Source organism: Sus scrofa, chromosome 6 (assembly GCF_054392235.1).
Source record: "Sus scrofa isolate SSC_HxYL_T2T_F1_AM1 chromosome 6, Sscrofa_HxYL_maternal_Yorkshire_Landrace_v2.0, whole genome shotgun sequence".
NCBI lineage: Eukaryota > Metazoa > Chordata > Mammalia > Artiodactyla > Suidae > Sus > Sus scrofa.
The window spans coordinates 28,324,948-28,341,497 of record NC_139388.1 but is presented as its reverse complement, the minus strand read 5'-3'; the positions used below and the strand labels follow the sequence as shown (position 1 = coordinate 28,341,497).

Genomic DNA, 16,550 nt, shown 5'->3' with positions numbered 1-16,550 from the left:
CAGGTCAGGTCTGCCTCCTGCCTGGCCAGTCCTCACCCCACAGCCCCAGGGCTCTGGCTGTCCTCACAGGAGGATGTTCTGTGACTCCCTGTGAAAGGCAATGAAGCAGGAGCCTGGGCTGCCCAAGGTGGCACTGCGCCTGGCACCTGGGAAGAGCTGGCCCCTAATGCTGGTGACAAGAAAACACATGCTCCTGCAGCAGGGACCTTTCACCTTTAAGCATTCCCAGGATGGGGGGGCTTCCCATTCCTCAGGTTTGGGGTGCTCGAGATCCCTTGCACTGAGTTAGAACCTTGTCTACACTCTCACCACCTGAGCGGCTCGCCTCACGCGTCTGCATTTGGGCTCGGGCCCGGGGACCAGCTATGGGGCCAGGTGCGGGTGATGGGCTCTTGTACTCCTCAGATCTGGGGTCTGGGCAGGGACACTGGGCAGGGTCCTGGCCTTGGCATCGCCAGCAGCCTGGAGCGGAGAAGCCTGCTGCCTGGTGGACCCCGGGCAGCCCTGAGCCCAGGAGGGGGTGCGGCCAAGTGGGAGGCCTGGGAGCAGAGAGCCAGGGGCCTGAGAGGTCTCTGTTCAGATGCGGAGGGTGGGTGGTGGGGGGCGTGTTTCTTCCTCTCAGGCTTAGGTTCTTCTGTTCTTCCAGCACTCTCATCTCTTGTCTGGTCTCCTGGCTGCAGGCTTTCCGGCTGCAATCTATTTTCCAGGCAGCCAGAGGGGTCGGTGTAAAACAAAGATCTGACCATGCTACACTCCCTCTCTCTCTCTCTCTTTTTGTTTTTTTCAGGCTGCACCCAAGGGTTATGGAAGTTCCCAGGGTAGGGGTCCAATCGGAGCTACAGCTGCTGGCCTATACCACAGCCACAGCAACGCTAGATCCGAGCCTCATCTGTGATCTACACCACAGCTCATGGCAACACCTGATCCTTAACCCACTGAGCGAGGCCGGGGATGGAGCCTGTGTCCTCATGGATACTAGTCGGGTTTGTTACCACTGAACCATAGCGGGAAGTCCATACTCTCTCCACTGTGGTTCCCAATTACTTCCAGGACAGAGTCCAGAGTCTGTAATGTGTGATAAGCAGCCTTCTTCATCCTCTCATGTGTGTTCTTTTTTCTCACCCCTCCATCCTGGGATCTGGCCTACAGAGCTTGGGGGTCTTGCATGTTTGCATATTGTCACGGCCATTGCCCTGCCCCAGTCCCTCTGTCTCCCTCCAGCGCACCTGCATCTGTGATGGACACTCCTTTAACTCTGTTGGCTCTGGACCTCGAGCACCTGGGGGGTCTCTGCCTGTGGACCTGAGGAGGATGCCTGCCTGCTTAGGGGTAGGGTAGTCATGGGGATGGGGTGAGGAGACGACTGCCTCAGGAGTCGTCTGTGGTTCTTGAGCGGCAGGAATTGAAGACTACATATCCAGCCTCCAAGGGCCTCGATGGGACAGTTCCAAGGTGTGCTTTGCTCAAGCTGTCAGAGGGCTGCAGGGGGATGCATCTTGGCTGCCCCCACAGTGACCAGCTTATGAGTGCTTCCCTCTCTTCCCAGGTGTTAGGGACTGAATGTTCGTGCCCCCACCCCCATCCCTGTGTTGAAACCCTACCCCCCAGTGTGATGTGACCGGGAAGTGGGGCCTTGGGGCGCTGATTGGGTTGCGAGGATGGAGCCCCCGCGAATGGGATTAGTGCCGTCCTAAGATGGCCTGCATCCTCCCCTGCTCCCTGCCGAGTGAGGGGACAGAGATGCTGGCACTCGCAGCTTGGAAGCAGGTTCTCACCAAGACCCGGTGATGCTGGCGTCTTTGTCTTGGATTTGTGGCCCCCAGAACTGTGGGAAATCCATTTTTGCTGTTTCTAAGCCACACAGGCTGTGGTGATTTGTTGCAGCAGCCCGAGCTAAGACATCTGACTTACGTCCCCCCTTTCTCACTGGCTTTCTTGGGTCACCCTGTGTATCACCTCATGGTCTAATCTCAGGGTCTCCTTGGGGGCGGGGTGCACCCAGACCATGGCATAGCTGCTGCCCCTTCTGCTTGTGGGGGCTAACGTCTCTTCGTCTGTTGATTGTCACTCAGGTTTTCCTGGGCGGGCATCTCTGAAGTTAGCTGCCCTGCTCTGTGCTCCCAAGGCAGCTGGCTCTGTCCTCTGGCCAGCCTGCTGGTTGGCACAAGTGGTCAGCTCGTCCGCGTGGCTCAGGGCGTGGGGCCGTGTGAGTATGTCTGAGTGGTCAGGGGTTCAACAGATATGTGTTCAGGGTGCCGATGTGATGGACCCTCGTTAGTGTTAGCAGTCTGGGCTTGGAAGCAGCAGCAAATCGTGTTTTCTATGCTTTTCAGATTCTTCCTCCCTTGGCCAAAAAACATAAAAGATTTTCTGGAATACTATCTCACATCCGTGTCGTGTGAGGGCTACTTTAAGCACTTTAACGTGAGGCTGGGTCTCACCTAAACTCTGTGACGAGCAGACAGCATCGCCCCATTTCACAGATGAGGCCGTGGAGGCCTGGCGGCTAATTGGCTGGCCCAAGACAATAACCACAAACGTGGAGACTGCAGTCTGGAGAGGTTAGGCAAATGGCCCAGAGGCACATAGCTCGAAGCCAGCAGGAGAGAGTCCGCCAGACCCCAGACAGGTCTGTCTGTTTCCAGAATCCACATTCTCTCCGGACCCAACCAGCTGCACCGGTGTGAGCCTGCTGCTGTCAGGCTCCAGCTGGGGGCCACCCCCCCACTCCCCCCTTCATCCTCACAACAATCCTCTGAGCTGGAGCGTACAGCTCCGTTTTTCAGATGCGGAGACTGAGGTTCTGAGCGGTTCCGGGGCAAATCCCAGCTCCCACCCAGGTCCCTCTGACTCTGCAGCCAGTGTTCATTCTCTGCAGCCAGCGTGTTCCTTTTTCCTCAACTTTCCCAGATGTTAGGCCCCAAGGCAGACGGCTCAGGGAGAGGACTATTTCAGAAATCTGTCTGGTGAAGATTGAGTGGCAGGCGCCACTCCTAAACTTCGGGCGTTTGTGTCTGTGGGGCTCAGACTTTCAGGCAGAGATGCAAATGGTGGTGCTGAGGCAGCTGTTTGCTGCTGGCTGGGTCGAATGGACATCTCTGCCTCAGATTTATGGAGGCTTTGCTTCGGAGAGAGGAGGAGGAGGAGGAGGGGGAAGGGGAGGAGGGGAAGGAAGAGAGGATAGAGAAGAAGAGGCGGTAGAGGGAGAAATTACTTCTCTTAGGCTAAGAGTCAGACCTCTCCCTTCTCATGCCAGACTGCACCAGACCAGACCCTTGGAATTTTCTAGAAACAACTTCACAAACATTGTTTTTTTTTTTTTCCCTCCACAGGTAAACCCTGCTCTTTTGCTCTCTTTAGTTGCATTTTCTGCCTTGGTAGAGAACACAAACCTTCTTTTTCCTTTGAGGAGGTGGGACGTTGGGTGGAGAAGGCCAGACATTTGCCAAGTGGAGAAAGGCTTTTCATGGTTTAAAGCTCAGACAGCCTTGGTGCTGCCCTTCTCCCCTTCCCCACACCTTGCATCCCACCGGGCACCAAGGCATCAGTTCTCCCTCTTAAACAGACTCTGTCCCTTGGCTTTTTTCCACATCACTCACCCGGACAACTAGAGGAGCCTTCTTGCTGTCTCTCTGCTTCGGCTCCTGTCCCCAAACTTCCCTCCTACACTGGCCCCTTCGCAAATGCACACATGACCATGTCACTCTGCTTAAATGCTTTTGTGGCTTTCCATAATGACAGAGTGCACATATAGGGAGTCTTGAGCTGGTGAACCCGTGGCCAAAAAAAGTCCTGATTTACATACAGGGTTTGCTGATTGCCCTGGTGGAAGGATTCCCGCTATTTCAAGTGGTAATGTTCGGGCTGGCAACACACCATGGCTTTCCTTGAGTGGCAGGACGTGGACCCAGCTCATCCCTGTGTAGCCCCGATGAGGCATCTCCCAGCACTGCTTAGAGATTTTTATCTTTGTCTGGGTGCTTCCCCTGCCTGGCACGCCCTCGCCTCTTCTCTGTGCTTACCCAGATTCTCCCTCCTCTGACCCACTTCCGGTCCGGCTTGCTCCAGGATGCCTCCCCAGACCCACCCCCACGGCTGGAACACCTCGCAGGATGGTAGGTTCCCCTCCCTGGGGAGGATGGTCTGTTTCAGAGGCCCGCCTCCGCGTGTGCATGCCCGTGTAATTCACACTTGTCAGTGTGCAGACCATCCCAGGGAGTATTGATATGGCACCAGTAACGTGGGACTCTCTGTAACCGCCGGCGGGGGAAAGAGAAGTGCCGGCCTTGAGCCCTGCCCTCGCGGACCAGAGAGCTGGGTGTGGGTTTCATGGGCATCAGGGGGTGGGAGCCACAGGTCAGCAGCTCTAGCGCTTTGTGGTGATGCACAGCAGCTGTTTATCCTCTGACTGAACCGGATCATCCTGATTCGGCTTCCCTCATCGCCACAGTGGATGGAAGCCATTAATCCTGATGAGCAGCTGCTGTGCCCATGAACGGGAAATCAGCAGGGCTGGAGGGGCGTGTTCAAGGTCAGGATGTGCCCTTTCTATTGAGAGTTCGGTTCTACAGAGAAGGAAAGGGAGAAGACTGCCCAGCCCCCTAAGGGACAGAGGGCTCTCCCCAGTCCTGCTTGGAACCTGCCATCCCCACCCCATGCTTCCCACCATGGAAACACTATCGTCTAGATAAACATTTACATTCAAGGAATCTATAAAATATATGTGAATGCTAGCATGAGTGCATCAAAACCATGGTGTGGTTTTTTTGGGGTTTTTTTTTGTTTTGTTTTTTTGGTAAGAACAAAACATTGGAAATAACCTAAACATTCATCAGTAGGGGTTTGGTTGAATCAAGGGCAATCCATGTATAAAATGCAATGAGATGTTCCATTTTAAAGAGCGTGGGAGACCTCATGATTTGGACGCCGGTGCAGGATGTCAGTGAGCTAAGTGGAGTGATCTGTAATTTGCTAAATGAGGGGCAGGGCAAGTGGCAGAGCGCTTCTGCCGTCCCACCAGAGCGGGGACTGTGTCTCTTGTTCACGGCTGTCCTCAGCACCTGCTGTAGAACCTGGCTTCAGGAAGGGCTCTGTAAATGTGGTTATTGTCAGCAGGCCATAAATAAACGATGACCAAATGCTACTTTGTATAATCCTATGAAGAGGCTTAGAAAAATCTTGGAAGGAACCTCATGAAAACGTTCATAGAGCTTACCCCTGTTTGGAGTATTACTGGCCAGGAGGGGATGAGACGCTCACTCAAAATATTAATATTGTTACAATTTAGTTTTTCTTATTTTTGAGATGAGAATAAAAACCAGCAGAAGAGGGAAAAAGATCCCTTCACAGTCTTTCTCCCACAAACACACTCCGCTCTCTGTTGTAGATTCTGGATTTTTGCAGGCCTGGGGATTAGTTGTGCCTTATTGATCCCTGTCTGGTAAACTGGATCGTCAGAGGAGATCTACTCTTACTGGGCGGGTGGGGGGAGGTAGAGAGAACCACATGCAGTAATGAGGGTCATGCGCTCCATGCGACCACCTCTAACATACAGGAGGCGGGCTTCACCGTTAGCTGCCTTCCCCCTTCCCCTGGAGCTTCATCCACTGACTCATCATCCACTTACCTTTTTTTACCCCAGGGCCCTTGCTTGTGTTCATCTGAGCTTCATTAGTTCCTACAACATGATCAGGGATGAAATCTATAGGAAGATTCAGTCCACCCCTTTCATTGGATGGCAGGCAGGGCTCCGAGAGGTGGAATGACTTGCCCAAAGTCACACAGCTTCCAGGTGGTAGAGGTAGTCTTTGCGCGGAGCTCCAATGCCCCTTGCTTCTGGTGTTGCGCTGCCTGGCAGGGACTTCATGTTTCGTATTCTCAAGAAGACTCCTAGAGGCAGGGAAGACTTATTTCAAGAGGATGGAACTGCCAGCGGGGGATTTTAACAATCTGGCAGAGCCACCCTGTCTAGGGTTCACTTCCTTGGGTGAGAAATGGAGGGGCTGGGCTGGAGGAACACACCCATATTTACATAATCTCAGGGAGCCCCTCCTTCCTCTGGCTGGTCCTCTACAGTCATACACCTGCCTGGCCCAACCTCGCTGTGAAGAGGTCCTCCTTGGTCATCACGAGCCTCGGAACCAGACAGGTGTGGCTTTAAAACTCTGCTCCAATCCCTTGTGTGCCGTGAACTACGTAGCTGCAGAATGAGGACAGTGAGACCTACCTGCCTGGTGCCTGTTGAGAGTTAGGTGAGATGTCACACCTGCCTGGTGTGGGGTCTGGTGAGCTCCGGGTGGGCTGGGTGGGTGACAGACAAATTGGAATCCGTTCGATTAAAGGAAGCCACTTTGTTCCTGGGCCTGGAGACCCCCTGCCACATATGATGGGGGCTAAGACCAGAAAGTAATGTTTCTGTCTCCAGGTCGGTGTAGTTGCCTTTTCACCATTCTGGTAGGTGGTAGAGTGATTAACAGCATGGTCTGAGGAGCCTTAGAGTCCCGGGTTCGAGTCTCAGATCCACCATTTCCAGCTCTCTGACTGTGCAAGTCCCTGGAGCTCGTGAGTCTCCATTTCCTCATCTGTAAATTTGGGCGAGTATTAACCTCTACCTTGTTGTGACTATTAAGTGGATAAAGGACAGAAAGCACTTTGCCCACTGCCTGGTATGTGGTGAATAGCCAGTCAACATCAGCTTCTTTGAATATGTCGTCATTGTTATTGCTATTACTGTTTTGGTGCTGTAGTTCCCTCCTGCTCTTCACCAAATATTTTCTGTTCGCCTCTGGGCAAATGGTAGGATTGCAATTCTCTGACTCATGAAGAGTAGGTAAGGGAGTTCCTTTGTGGTGCAGCAGGTCAAGGATCTGCTGTTGTCACTGCAGTGGCTCAGGTGGTTGCTGTGATGTGGGTTCAGTCCCTGGCCTGAGAACTTCCAGATGCCATGGGTGCGACCAAAAAAACAATTTAAGTGGGGCCTCTGACTTGCTTGGGGTCAGAGACATGTAAAGGGAAGTATGTGTTTCATCTGGGGCAAGACTTTTTGGGGCCGGCACGTGATTTGCTACTGTCCATTCTCCTGCCCTGAACATACAGTCCTAATGACACACCCTTCGTGGGGATAGTTGTTACAGCAGTGTACCTTGGCCTCGCCTGACTGATACACATGGGCCAACCCCCGCACGTTGAGACTATAGGTGATCAGGCGACTTCAGCTTTGTCACATGAGGCAAGATAAGAGAGAGGCAGAGGAGTTGGTGCAGCCCTTGACAGGCAAAGTTTTTTTCCCATTGCAGTGATTAAAACTAGCAGACCTGGCATCCTCTTCCCTCTGACTAGAGGAACTGGGATGTGTGTAGGAGGCTGATCAGATCGGAGGGGCTGATCAGATCCAGGACCGGATCAGATCTGGGACCAGACCACAGCTGTGCATTTCCTCTTTGGAACCAACTGGTCCTCTGCCGGGAGCTCCCCCATCTACTTCTCTGCAGAGTGCAGGCTGTTCCCATTTCTCACTGTGTTATATCTTCCAAGTGACTAGGATCCCTGCTCACATGAGGATTTAAAAACTGCACTCCCTCGAGGCAGCCCCGTAGAAACTCCTCTGCGTTGGCTCCCTGCCAAAGCCATGAGCAGGCTTCGTGGGCAGGGCCACCAGAGAAGGGCCCAGCCTGACATACTAGAGCCTGGGGACCCTCTGAACCTCTGGGCCAGGGACAGTAGGAGAAGACGCTTGAAAACCCAGGTCCTCCTGTTAAGCTGATATTTTGATTCTCACTCATTTCTGTTCAGGTATAAATGATGGACCTAAAGTTATTCAACCCAGACTATTTCAGTGGAGGGAGCAACAAGTTACAAGCACCTCAAAGTCAAGAGATGGAGGCAAAAGAAGTAAAGGGGGGCATTGAAAGAAGATGGGGGAGTTCCTGTCGTGGCTCAGTGGTTAATGAACCCCACTAGTATCCATGAGGATTTAAAAACTGCATTCCTTCGAGGCAGCCCTGTTGAAACTCCTCTGCGTTTGCTCCCTGGCCTCACTCAGTGGGTTAAGGATCAGGCGTTGCCATGAGCTGTGGTGTAGGTTGCAGATGCGGCTTGGATCCTGTGTTGCCATGCCTGTGGTATAGGCTGGCAGCCACCACTCCAATTTGACCCCTAGCCTGGGAACCTCCATATGCTGCAGGTGCAGCCCTAAAAAGCAAAAAAAAAAAAAAAAAAAAAAAAAAAGACTGGGAGGTGGGTGGGCAACCAGTCAGACTCCCTCTGCGAGATGATGCAGGGACTTTGAGGTCAGGTGGCCTGGGTTCAAAACCTTCCCCTGCCCCTTGGCCGCTGTGTGACCTTGGGGTGGGGGGTAAGCTGGGTTCATTGTTTTGAGGTCAAGAGAGCACCCTTGGCTGTGTTCCTGAGATGTGTGAATGTCCATGTGCTGGGTTGTAAGTGGAGCAACGCCCACCCCTGCAGCCCCCATCTGAATGCCTTATCCTGCGCCCCCGAAAATGTATTAGCACCAGTACCAAGAGCCATCTTTTCGTTGTTTCACTGCAGGGATAAAATTAAATGAGCTCAGTTAAATTTTACAGTTGACCCTTGAACAAGGCGGGGATCGGAGGCGCTGGCCCTCTGTGCACTTGACAACCACCTGTAATTTATAATCGTCCCTCTGGATCCATGGTTCCTCAGCATCCATGGATTCAACCTGTGGTGGATCGTGTAGTCCTGTGGGATTTAATATTGAAACAAAGTCATGTATAGGTGGACTCGCGCAGTTCAGAGCTGCGTCTGAGGCCCATCTGCGCTGAGTTCTTCCTATGTGCAAGCTGGGTGTTGCACATAGGAAGGTGTTGCACACTTACTATGCACCGGACTGGGTGTGGTGGAGAGAAAGTTGGGAAAAGGATGCTGCGGGTGGTAACTCTCAAGACACCGAAGCGAGAGCTTGGGGTTAGAAACCAGGAGGATTGGCCTCGGAAAGACGTTTCCCCTCCTTTGGGACTCAGTCACCCAGGGAGACCTGAGTGGCATCTCCTCTGATGTGTCCTGGGAGGACTTGGCGGGTTGGGGTCGGGGGGAGTGTGAAAGTCACTGCAGTAACAAAGCTCTTTTCGAGCGTGGGGTTTTTCACGCTTACTGGATCCACTGGTGTGTACTGGGAGCTCAGCCCTGACCATGGTGAGGCTGCTGACAGCTGGCTGGGGTTTTCCCGTGGGGTGGTTTGATTAGACACATGCGACTGGACTTGGTTTGTCTCAGGGGCCCTGGGCAGCTCTCCACGCACAATTCCTGCGGGAGAAGGGCTGGGACCTCCACCCATCCGTGGGTTCTCCACCGAGGGCCAGCCCCCTGCGTTCCCCTTCTGAGGAGGAGCGGGACTGAGTCTTGCTTGAAGAAACGCTCACCATCTGGTCCCCTGGCTGTGGGCCAGGGAATCGCCTTCAGCGTCAGAACAGCAGAGATTCAGAGCGAGGCTGGGAAGCCACATTTCTTCTCATCTTTGGGAGGGAAGCCCCGGGCAAATGGCCGGGTACCAGCGAACCTCCATGCGCCCCCTGAGAATTGGGGAAGTGTTCTTATTTTTAAAATATCACTATTGGTTCTGATTTCTGAGCCCAGAGTCCCCCTCATTGAGCTTCCTGATGATTCCTTCCTTGCATTTTTACATTTTTAAAAAGAAAACTCTTAGGATCTTAGCTTCCAAGTTGACCTGATTAGCTACCAACCGCAAGCTTCCTGGCCTCCCCCGTGGGCCATGAGCTTTTGGGTTGGTCCAGACAGGGCTGCAGGCAGGTGGGGACACTGGGTTTCCCTCTGGGAAGGTGGGAAGGCAGCAGATGTGGCTTCACAGTGCAGACCACATGAGTCCATTACTCTTAGGCAAAGCCCCTTAGCTAGGGCCTACTTAGCATGAGGTCTGCTGCTGGGTAACGGGAGGAACAAAGGCGTGGCTGTTAGATGGGGGAGAAGGCAAATAAAATCAATCGCAGGAAGCACAGAAAAAAGGTCCCCCCAAAAGCTTGGGGCTGTGACTGGCCAAGGAAAGGCATTTTGGCAGAGCTGTAAAAGCGTTTTCGAATCCCAAGGTGTAGAAAGAGCTTATGCGATCATCTCTTGATGGACATTTAGGTTGTTTCCATGTCTTGGCTATTGTGATAGTGCTGCAGTGAACATGCGGGTGCATGTGTCTTTTTCAAGGAAAGTTTTGTCTGGATATATGCCTAAGAGTAGGATTGCTGGGTTATAGGGTAGTTCTATGTGTAGTTTTCTAAGGTACCTCCATTCTGTTCTCCGTAGAGGTTGTACCAACTTACATTCCCACCGTATCTAGACACTTATGATGGAGCCTAATAATGTGAGAAAAAAGAATCTATACATGTATATGTAACTGGGTCACCATGCTGTACAGTAGAAAATTGACAGAGCACTGTAGACCAGCTATAACGAAAAAAAAATTATTATATATATAAAAAAAGAGCTTATGAACCTTTCAGCTGTAGGGGAGTGTGGTTGAAGACTGAGAGGTGAGAAGTTCAGGTGTGGGGAGATGCTGGTGGAAAAGGGGTGTGCTCGAGACTGGGGGCAGGTAGGAAAGGCCTGTAACACCAAGAAGGAGGTTGGTTTTGTCAAGTCTGTGGTTTGGAAAGATCTTCTGTTTGAATACCCCTTGTGATGAGAAGCTCACTACCTCTGACACAGCCCCTTCTACCTTCGGCTCTGACTTATTAAAAGTTCTTTCCGGAGTTCCTGTCATGGCTCAGTGGTTAATGAATCTGACTAGGAACTATGAGGTTGCAGGTTCCATCCCTGGCCTGGCTCAGTGGGTTATGGATCCGGCGTTGCTGTGAGCTATGGTGCAGGTTGCAGACGAGGCTTGGATCCGGCGTTGCTGTGGCTCTGGCGTAGGCCAGTGCCTACAGCTCCGATCCGACCCCTAGCCTGGGAACCTCCATATGCCGAGGGAGCAGCCCTAGAAAAAGGCAAAAAGTCAAAAAAAAAAAAAAAAAGTTCTTTCCAAGAGCAAACTGTCATCTGTTGGCCTTGGAGGTGCCTGAGGGACCAACCTAAGCCACCCTTGGTCCTTCCATCCTTGTTTTTGTCCTTGATAGAGTGATGGACATTTGGTTTGGAGGCCAGCATGATAACTTCCTTTTACCACAACCACCACAAAGTTTAGGCATGTTCCCAGAACCTCCAGAACTTTCCATTAATGACCGAAGTTGGCCTCCTCTAAGGAACATCATCTGAATTCATCTCCACAGTTTTCCTGATGGCTCAGAACTTGTGGGTTTCGGTTCAACAGTCCTGATTTCGAATCCCAGCCCAGCCACTTTGTAGCTTTCTGACTGTGAGCTCATGGCTTTCCTCTCCAAGTTCAGCTTCCTCAGCCTGGCGCAGGGGTTACTGTAACTGCAAGTGACATCCTCGCATCCCTCCTCTCTGGTTAAGAGGCCTCTCTCTTCCCAGGCTGTTGAGATGGAATTTTGGAAGATCCTTGGTCACTGCTATTTTTGAGAAGCTTCTGGAGCCCCTGACCCCTTTCAGTCACCTTACTCCCCTGGGAAATAGATTTATGTGTTTTCTGACTAAAACCTGCCGCCAGAGAAAGACTGGCTGCCGTTTGCGTAAAGGGATCTGTTTTCGGGCTGCACTGTCCGTCCGTTCCCTCTCTGTTGGTTTGGAAGGCAGGTGCAATCTGCCTTTTGCAGGCCGCCTCCATCTGTTTCTAGACAAAGTATTTTGACAGCGCGTTCTCCGTCTTGCCTCTCTCTAGCTCTCTTTGGGAGGCCCAGGCATTTGCTTTTGCCGAGCCTTTGGCTCTGTGACCGTCTGGTGGGGTCAGCCTGCTGGGCTGCGGGCCTGAGCAGGAATCTGAAACAACCCAGCATCAGAGAAAGCAGGTCCCCGGACACCACCCCATTCACCCCTCTCCTGTCTCAGCCTAGGGATCGAGGCCCAGAGAGCAGGGTCAGGGGCAACTTGTCTAAAGTCACAGGGAGAATTGGTGGCAAAGCTGGAGGGACAACTCCCCTCCCTTGACTCCGTGTCCTGCTCTCCGCTGGGGCCCCGGGCCCTGAGTAGCCTGAGTGTTTCCAGGAGTTCGTCCTCTGGGCCTGCTGCACACATCCCCCCAGGCTGCATGGCTTTATTTTGGTCACAACCCCCATCACTATCTGGTTCGAGACCCCGCCTTATTCCCCCTCTCAGGATGCCTGGTTTGCAAACCCCCAAACTCCATGCGCATCAAACAGACACTTCCTGAACTCCACCCTTCTCCGGCTCCTGTTCCTAGCTGAGCAGGAGGAGGTGCTGTGGGAAGGCTCAGGAAGCCTCAGGAAGGCAGGCAGTGGGTTCCAGCAGCTGCGATTTGGGCAATTAGAGCTGCATCCCCTCCCCCGTCCCATCCCCCAGTCTCTGCTCACAATCTGGCCCCGCCCTGGGCCCGGAGAACAGCAGCCTGTTTCAGTTTTCCTGAGCGTGAGATGCTGTTCACGCACGATGCATGTTCCGGTTGCTGCTGTAACCGATGACCACAGAGGCAGTGGCCTGTAACAGCACAAATCTCTCCTCGATTCCGGAAGGCAGGGGCTCAGAGAGGCTGAGAGTCAACCTGTTGGTGGGGCCACTTTTTTCTGGAAGTTCCAGGAGAGAATCCTCTTCCCTGCCTTTCCAGCTTCTGGAAGCCTCCTCTGTTCTTTGGCTTGTGGCCTTTTTCTTCAAAGCCAGACACTTAGCTTCTTCCTTCTCTGAATCGTCTGTCCTCACCAGGCCTTCTTTTCTGTATCAAGTCTGCCTCTACTTCCCTCTGTGTGGATATTTGTGATGACCTCTAGAACTCACCAGGACAGTCCAGGCGCATCTCCCACCTCCCTAGCTCAAGATCCTTCGTTTAGCCTCATCTGCAAAGCCCCTTTGCCATGGGAGGGAATGTCCACAGGGCCTGGAGGTGAGGATGCCTTTCAGGCTGCCAGTCAGTTCATGTCCCGCCCATTTCACAGACTTGGAGCCTGAGGCCTGGAAAGGTTAAGGGGTACAGGGAATTCAGGTCTCAGACACCTGCTCCTTAATCCTAGGACCTGGGCTTGTTGATGGCCTTTTGGAATCCATGGGGTGCTCTTTAAAAGTGAATAATCTTGGCGTTCCCATTGTGGCTCAGTGGGTTAAGAACCCGACCTAGTCTCCATGAGGATACGGGTTCAATGCCTGGCCTTGCTCGATGGGTTAAGGATGTGGTGTTGCCACAGCCGAGGTGTAGGTCGCAGATGCAGCTCAATCCCGTGTCGCTGTGGCTGTGGTGTAGGCTTGCAGTTCCCATTCTGCCTCTGGCGTGGGAACTTCCATATGCCGTAGGTATGGCCACACAAATAAATAAATACGTAAAAGTGAATAATCTGACACTTTCTCACATTGGTTGGTCACTTTCTGGGGTTGCAAATAGCTTCATTGTTCCTTGGAAATCTAGGGAAAGCCCCCCTCCCCGGCCCCCCTTTTCCACATCAATAAACTGAAGCTGGTAACACCTACCTCCTGACTTGGTTGGATTTCCAGGAAGATTGCAATAATGGCAATTCTTTCCTCCCTCCCTCCATCCCCCCTCCCTGCCGGGAATGTTAGTGCTATTTACCCACAGCCTCCCCTCCTCTGCAGACTTGCTTTCAGCCAAACAGGGGGCCGCCCGAGGAGCAGCCGCCCCGCCTGCCCCTCCCATGCATCCCTTGACTGACTCACCGGAGGGCACAGGGCTGGTTTTCTGCCATGTGAAACCAGCTTTGGGTGGCAGTTCAGGCTCCAGAGCTCCCTGCGGGCTCAGGCTGGCCTCTGCCCGAGGTCACAGCTTTTCTTAGCTCCTTTTGTGTCCTGCCTCCCTTTCTCCCCACCTCCGGAGAGCCTCCCCACTGATTCACGGCACCCCAATCCTGCTATGGGGTCCACTTCTAGAGAACTGACCCTAAGTCACTTTCTTCTGCCTTTTAAGTTTCTCTTCTCTCTCTTCCCTGCTAGGAAATCAGGAGAGTGTGACCTCATGGAAACCCAGTCATCAGCAGGAGAAGAGACCGGCAGCATCGGACGAGGGAGGCCGTCACAGAATCAGGACCAAAGCTCGCTGGCCTTGGCGTTGAGAAGGTTTATTGGTGGCCTCCTGTCTAATTGAATATCAAGGTGCCGTTAAACCTCACCTTCCTTCTTTACTGCTGGGTTTCTAAGTCTTATCAAAACAAACTTGAATGGTAGAAGAATACCAGGCAAGTCAGTTCTCTTGCCTTAGCCTTAGTTTCCCCACCTGCAGAGGAGCTGGATAATCTATCCGAAATTTTATGATTCCAAAAGCATATCCTGAGGAGCTCCCTTTGTGGCTCAGCGGTAATGAGCCCCACTGGTATCCATAAGGCTGGGGGTTTGATCCCTGTCATCAATCAGTGGGTTAAGAATCTGGCATTGCTGTGAACTGTGGTATAGGTTAACGACGTGGCTCAGATCTGGCATTGCTGTGGCTGCGGCGTGGACCGATTTGACCAGCCTGGGAACTTCTATTTGCCGCGAGTTCAGCCCTGAAAAAAGCAAAAAGTCAAAACCAAAAACGTATCCCTTTGTGACCTTCTGCAGATAAGAACAGTTCCAATTACCAAACCTTTGATGTGGGCCCTCCAACCATGCTGAGCAGAGAGAGGATGGCACGTACTTCCACCCTGGGAAACAGAAAGGCTCTTATCTCCCTTTTCCTGTTTCATTGACTTGTCTATGTATCATTGCCTCCTGGGTTCATATGTCCAGCCTGGTCCTCACCCCTTGAACCAGGTGACTTTAGCCTGTTTCTTCTAACCCCTTCTTTTTTTTTTTTGGTCTTTTTGCCTTTTCTAGGGTCGCTCCCGCAGCATATGGAGATTCCCAGGCTAGGGGTCTAATTGGAGCTGTAGCCGCCCAGCCTATGCCAGAGCCACAGCAATGCAGGATCTGAGCCACATCTGCGACTTACACCACAGCTCACGGCAATGCTGGATCGTCGACCCACTGAGCAAGGCCAGGGATCGAACCCGCAAGCTCATGGTTCCTAGTCGGATTCGCTAACCACTGCACCACGGGAACTCCTGCTAACCCCTTCTTAATTGGATCAGGCTGCCATGACAAAATGCCACAGCATGGAGGACTGAAATAACAGCAATTTATTTCTCATAGTTTTGGAAGCTGGAAGTTTAAGGTCAGGTGCGAACACGATGGGGTTCTGACAAAGGGTCTCTTCCTGGCTTGCAGGTGGCCACCGCCTCCCTGTGTCCTCCTTAAAATGTTGGGGTGGGGGTTGCTCACACACGAGAGAGATCTCTGCCATTTCTTCTCATAAGGGCACTAATCCCAACGCGAAGGCTCCTCCCTCATGACCTCATCTAAACCCAATTACCTCCCAAAGGCCCCATCTCTAAATACCATCACACTGGACTTAGAGCTTTGACAAATGAATTGAGGTCGGGGGCGGGGGGCATTGCTCAGTCCATGGCAACCCCTGGCCAAGAGGGCATTAAATAATCGGTGGGGCTCAACCAAGTGTGGAATCTCTTAGATGTTGCAGGACATGCTTCAAGCTTATCCCTCTGAAATGGGGAGCTGGGCGTTATCTATCCACCATTTCCCATCAGCCATGGGTTGAGAGCTGCTCCTGGGAGCTACTGACCCCTGCCCTCCTGGGCTGCCCCTGTGAACTGAGCACACTCCTGTGACCACACAGGCCCTCAGGCAGGGTGCAGGTGCGGTGCTGAGGCCACTGGGGCTGCGTGCTCAGGTGTGGTCAGTGCTGAGGGGCCCTGTGCGGGGGTCATGCCGTCTGCCTGCAGGTCTGCAGGCTGAGCACTGGGGTGTGCCCACATTTAAATCTGGTTCTGTGGTTATTTCAGGAGAGGGGGGTTTTCCACGGAGTTGTGGGCGCAGAGGCCCCAGGGGAGTGGGTTGTTCATGATGGGGTGGTGAAGAAGCAGGGCAGAAGTGAGGACGCCTTTTGAGTGAATTAGACGGGGGTGGGGAATCAAGAGGGAGCATTCTCCATGCAAGGTGAGAGGCTCAGGTGTGTGCTTTTGTACCGACGGGGATGCTGGGGGTGGGGGTAAGGGAGTGGTGAGTGAAGCAGGATGCAGGAGCCCAGGTGTGGGGACGGGGGCTGCACATGTGAAGATTTGAAGGCAGATCAGAGGGAGGTCCAGAGGTCCAGACACATACAGAGTGACTGATCTATGGGGAGCACAAAGCCTCTTCTGAGAGAAGAGGGAAGAGGGGAGAAGTGAGACCAGCTGAAGGTGCACTTGGTAAGGAATACTGAAGGGGTGTGATTGATGCCTTCTATTTTTTCAAGGAAATATTGGCAATGTCAAGACAAATGAGTGAAAAGAGAGAGAGGTGGGGGTGTGTGCTATCGTTGCCCATTTCTTTTCTTTTTTTTTTTGGAGTGGAGTAAGCCAGTTTCTTTCCTTTTATACAGAAACACTTCTCAGAGCTATCAGAGTGATTGCATTTTCTTTCATTGAAAATAAATACACATCAAATGCTTCCACGCACTTAGTGAGTTTCTCATA

General features: G+C 52.6%; 1 long non-coding RNA gene across 5 annotated transcripts in view; it reads left to right on the top strand.

The window, feature by feature from the left end:
• The window catches only part of LOC102162742 (uncharacterized), a 651,142-nt gene that overhangs the window by 175,951 nt on the left and 458,641 nt on the right, over positions 1-16,550 (top strand). For all 5 annotated transcript variants that reach the window (XR_014805823.1, XR_014805825.1, XR_014805826.1 and 2 more), the window contains one exon: positions 13,996-14,154. This is a non-coding gene — a long non-coding RNA (uncharacterized LOC102162742). The remainder of the gene's footprint in view (positions 1-13,995; positions 14,155-16,550) is intronic.